Source organism: Arachis ipaensis, chromosome B9 (genome assembly GCF_059453495.1).
Source record: "Arachis ipaensis isolate K30076 ecotype BB chromosome B9, ASM5945349v1, whole genome shotgun sequence".
NCBI lineage: Eukaryota > Viridiplantae > Streptophyta > Magnoliopsida > Fabales > Fabaceae > Arachis > Arachis ipaensis.
Window position 1 is genome coordinate 107,665,725 of NC_142444.1, and position 5,773 is coordinate 107,671,497.

Consider the following 5,773-nt stretch of genomic DNA (forward strand, 5'->3'; position numbering starts at 1 on the left):
TTTCACTTCCTCCCCAATCATGATACTATGGATCATGATGGCCCAGTCTATAGTAACTTCAGACCGGTTGCTAGTAGGAATGATTGAGCGTTGAATAAATTCCAACCATCCTCTAGCTACAGGCTTAAGGTCCAGTCTTCTCAATTGAACCGGCTTGCCTCTTGAGTCAACTTTCCATTGAGCTCCTACCACACATATATCCATGAGGACTTGGTCCAACCTTTGATCAAAGTTGACCCTTCTAGTGTAGGGGCGTGCGTTTTCTTCCATCATTGGCAAGTTGAACGCCAGCCTTACATTTTCCAGACTGAAATCTAAGTATTTCCCCCGAACCATGGTAAGCCAATGCTTTGGATTCGGGTTCACACTTTGATCATGGTTCCTAGTGATCCATGCGTTTGCATAGAACTCTTGAACCATTAGATCCCGACTTGTTGGATGGGGTTGGTGAGAACTTCCCAACCTCTTCTTCGGATCTCATGTCGGATCTCCGGATACTCATTCTTTTTGAGATTGAAAGGAACCTCAGGGATCACTTTCTTCTTGGCCACAACTTCATAGAAGTGGTCTTGATGGACCTTTGAGATGAATCTCTCCATCTCCCATGACTCAGAGGTGGAAGCAACTGCCTTCCCTTTCCTCTTTCTTGAGGTTTCTCTAGCCTTAGGTGCCATTAATGGTTTTGGAAAAACAAAAAAAAATGCTTTTACCACACCAAACTTAAAATATTTACTCATCCCCAAGCAAAAGAAGAAAGTAAGAAGGAGAAGAAAAAGAAAAATGGAGGAGAGGGAGAGAGGTGTGTATTCGGTCAAGGGGAAGAAGAAAAGGTTGTGTTGTGTGAAAATGAAGAAGGAAAGAGGGGTTTATATAGGAGTGGGGGAAGGTTTAGGGTTCGGCCATTAGGGTTGGGTTTGGGAGGGAAAAGAGTTTGAATTTTGGAGGTAGGTGGGGTTTTTGGGGAAGAGAGGATAGATGTGAGTGGTGAAGAGGTGATGGGGAAGAGTGATTGAGGTTATTGGTGAGGGATATTTGTGGAAAAGAGTTATGAAAAGGTGTGAAGAGGAGAGAAGAAAATGTGGGGATCCTGTGGGTTCCACAGATCCTGAGGGGATCCTGTGCGGTCCACAGATCCTGTGGGGTCAAGGACTTAACATCCCTGCTCCAATTAGGCGTGTAAAACGCCCTTAGCATGCATGTCTGGCGTTAAACGCCAGCTTGCTGCTTGTTTTTGGCGTTAAACGCCCAAATGTAGCCTGTTTCTGGCGTTTAACACCACTTCCATGCTCTGTTCTGGTGTTAAACGCCAGTCTGGTGCTTGTTTCTGGCGTTTAATGCCAACTTGATGCTTCTTTCTGGTGTTAAACGCCAGTTTGATGCTTCTTACTGGCGTTTAAATGCCAGTAAGTTCTTCCTCCAGGGTGAGCTATTTTTAAAGCGGTTTTTCATTCTGTTTTTGATTTTTAGTAGTTTTTGTGACTCCACATGATCATCAACCTAAAAAAACATAAAATAACAATAAAATAAAATAGATATAATTAAATAACATTGGGTTGCCTCCCAACAAGCGCTTCTTTAATGTCAATAGCTTGACAGTGAGCTCTCATGGAGCCTCACAGATATTCAGAGCATTGTTGGGACCTCCCAACACCAAACTTAGAGTTTGAATGTGGGGGTTCAATACCAAACTTAGAGTTTGGTTGTGGCCTCCCAACACCAAACTTAAAGTTTGATTGTGGGGGCTTTGGTTGACTCTTCAGTGAGAGAAACTTTTCATGCTTACTCTCCATGGTTACAGAAGGAGATCCTTGAGTTTTAAACACAAGGTTGTGCTCATTCAGTTGAAGGACCAATTCTCCTCTGTCCACATCAATCACAGCTCTTGCTGTGGCTAGGAAGGGTCTTCCAAGGATGATGGATTCATCCTCATCCTTCCCAGTGTCTAGGATTATGAAATCAGCAGGGATGTAAAGGCCTTCAACCTTTACTAACACATCCTTCACTTGTCCATAAGCCTGTTTTCTTGAGTTGCTGCCATCTCTAATGAGATTCTGGCAGCTTGCACCTCAAAGATCCCAAGTTTCTCCATTACAGAGAGTGGCATTAAGTTTATTCCTGACCCCAGGTCACACAGAGCCTTCTCAAAGGTCATGGTGCCTATGTTATAGGGAATTAGGAATTTACCAGGATCCTATTTCTTTTAAGGTAGAGTTTGCTGAACCAAGGCATTTAGTTCTTTGATGAGCAATGGAGGTTCATCCTCCCAAGTCTCATTACCAAATAATTTGGCATTCAGCTTCATGATTGCTGCTAAATACTAAGCAACTTGCTCTCCAGCAATGTCTTCATCTTCTTCAGAAGATGAATAGTCATCAGAGCTCATGAATGGTTGAGAAACCACTATTTAATGGTTTATCTTGTACTCAATTGAGTAGTTTTTATCAACTCTTTACCCACTTATTCATACTATTTGCATGGTTTTACATTTGCCTTCCTAATTATATGCTTTAATTGAAAACATGCTTCTTTGGCCTTAAGTTCCCTATGTTTAATCCTCTCTTATTACCATTAGATGCCTTGATGTGTGTGTTAAGTGATTTCAGAGATTACAGGGCAAGAATGGCTCAGAGGATAGAAAGAAAGCATACAAAAGTGGAAGGAATACAAGAAGTTGGAGAAACTGCTAAGCTGTCCAGCCTGACCTCTTCGCACTCAAACGGCTATAACTTTAGCTACAGAGGTCCAAACGACGCGGTTTCAATTACCTTGGAAAGCTAACGTCTGGAGCTTCGATTTGATATATAATTTCCCATAGTTTCTCCGAAGTTAGGCTACACGAACGCATGAATGATGCGCCCGCGTTGCATCTGCGAACCTCAATCCACGCCACCGCATGGACGATGCCTCCGCGTCACCTTCCCGCGACCTGAACGTAATAGAAATCGCTGGAAGCGATTTCTGAGCTGCTTTTGACCCAGTTTTCAGCCCAGAACACACAGATTAGAGGCTATAAAGTGGGGGAATGCATCCATTCATAATCAGGCTCTCATAATTCACTTCTCATGATTTAGATGTAGTTTTGAGGGAGAGGTTCTCTCCTCTCTCTTTTAGGATTTAGATTTAGGATTTTATTCGCTTTCAGGATTATCTCTTTCTATCAGGTTCAACATTCCTTTTTATTTATCTTTTCAATTTAATTTATGAATTCTTCTATGTTACAGATTACTCTTTTGAATTAATGTTATTTGAGGTATTTCAGTTTATTATTGCTCTCTTTTATTTACATTACTGTTGCTTCCAATCTGAAGACATTTTTATTCTGGTAGATTTACTTTTTTCCTCTTGGTCTTGGTTAAGAAATCAGTAACTCAGGAGTTATCAAACTCAACATGATTGATAATCATTATCTTTGCTAATTGAATTGAACTTCAATAATCCCAATCTTTCCTTAGGGATTAACTAGGATTTGAGGATCTAACTAATTAGTCACTTGACCTTCCCTTGCTCTAGCAAAGGTTAACTAAGTGGAATTAAGGTTCAATTTTTATGATCATTGATAAGGATAACTAGGATAGGACTTCCAATTTCTCACACCTTGCCAAAAGTATGTTTTTACAGTTATTTATTTATTTTACAGTCTTTTACCTATTTTAATTGCAATTTAAATTACTTGTTCCTCATCTTCACAACCCCGATTTACAATCTTCATAACCAATAATAAGAACATACTTCCCTGCAGTTCCTTGAGAAGACGACCCGAGGTTCAAATACTCAGTTATCAATTTATTTAGGGGTTTGTTACTTGTGACAACCAAAACATTTGTACGAACGGATTTCTGTTGGTTTAGAAACTATACCTACAACGCAACTATTTTTATAAAATTCTTTACTGGCAAAAATCCTAACGTCAATGGTAAAAGGAGGTTCAATGGAATCTCTATGGTCTCTAGATGAGCCTCAGATTCCTTTGGTTCCTCAAAGGGAAACTCCTTATTGGTCACTGAACGTCCCAGGAGGTCTTCCTCACTAGGATTCACGTCCTCCCCCTCCTCTTTGGATTCGGCCACACCAAGTAAGGTTATGGCCTTGCACTCTCTTTTTGGATTCTCTTCTGTATTGCTTGGGAGAGTACTAGGAGGGGTTTCAGTGACTCTTTTACTCAGCTGGCCCACTTGTGCCTCCAAATTTCTAATGGAGGACCTTGTTTCATTCATGAAACTTAAAGTGGCCTTAGATAGATCAGAGACTATATTTGCTAAGCTAGATGGATTCTGCTCAGAATTCTCTGTCTATTGCTGAATGGATAATGGAAAAGGCTTGCTATTGCTAAACCTGTTTCTTCCACCATTATTAAAGCCTTGTTGAGGCTTTTGTTGATCCTTCCATGAGAAATTTGGATGATTTCTCCATGAGGGATTATAGGTATTCCCATAGGGTTCCCCCATGTAATTCACCTCTGCTATTGCAGGGTTCTCAGGATCATAAGCTTCTTCTTCAGAAGATGCCTCTTGAGTACTGTTGGATGCAGCTTGCAATCCATTCAGACTCTGAGAGATCATATTGACTTGTTGAGTCAATATTTTATTCTGAGCCAATATGGCATTCAGAGTATCAATTTCAAGAGCTCCCTTCCTCTGAGGCGTCCCATTACTCACAGGATTCCTTTCAAAAGTGTACATGAACTGGTTATTTGCAACCATGTCAATGAGTTCCTGAGCTTCTGCAGGCGTTTTCTTTAGGTGAATGGATCTACCTGCAGAATGGTCCAATGACATCTTTGATAATTCAGACAGACCATCATAGAATATATCTAGGATGGTCCATTCTGAAAGCATGTCAGAAGGACACTTTTTGGTCAGTTGCTTGTATCTCTCCCAGGCTTCATAGAGGGATTCACCTTCTTTCTGTTTGAAGGTTTGAACATCCACTCTAAGCTTACTAAGCTTTTAAGGAGGAAAGAACTTGGCTAAGAAAGCCGTGACCAGCTTATCCCAAGAGTTCAGGCTATCCTTAGGTTGAGAGTCCAACCATATTCTAGCTCTGTCTCTTACAGCAAACGGGAAAAGCATAAGCCTGTAGACCTTAGAGTCAACCACATTGGTCTTAACAGTATTACAAATCTGCAAGAATTCAGTTAAGAACTGAAAAGGGTCTTCTGATGGAAGTCCATGAAACTTACCGTTCTGTTGCATAAGAGAAACTAATTGAGGCTTTAGCTCCAAATTGTTTGCTCCAATGGCAGAAATTGAGATGCTTCTTCCATGTAAATTGGAATTTGGTGCAGTAAAGTCACCAAGCATCTTCCTTGCATTGTTATTATTTTCGGCCATGTTTCCTTCATTTTCAAAAATTTCTGTCAGATTTTTCTCCAGAGAGTTATGCTTTAGCTTCCCTTAGCTTCCTCTTCAGAGTCCTTTCAGGTACAGGATCAGCTTCAACAAGAATGTTCTTATCCTTGTTCCTACTCATATGAAAAAGAAGAAAACAGAAAAGAAAATATGGAATCCTCTATGTCACAGTATAGAGATTCCTTTATGTGAGTAGAAGAAGAAAGGAATAGGAGAAGAGAAATTCGAACACTAAGAGGAAGAGAGGGTTCGAATTTTGAGATGAAGAGAAGTGTTAGTAAATAAATAAAATAATTAGAAAGAGATGAGGGGGAGAGAATTTCGAAAATTAAATAAATTAAAATAAAAGTATTTTTGTTTTTAATTTAAAATTAAAGTTAAAATTCAAAAAAAAAGAAAAGAAATCAAATTAAAATTAAAATTTA

General features: G+C 39.9%; 1 non-coding gene across 1 annotated transcript; it reads left to right on the top strand.

Annotated features, from left to right (window-relative positions):
* Positions 1–4,829: 4,829 nt before the first annotated feature.
* On the top strand, positions 4,830–4,937 carry LOC148545823 (small nucleolar RNA R71). The gene has a single exon (XR_015900538.1). It is a non-coding gene; the product is annotated as a small nucleolar RNA R71 (small nucleolar RNA).
* Positions 4,938–5,773: the final 836 nt, after the last annotated feature.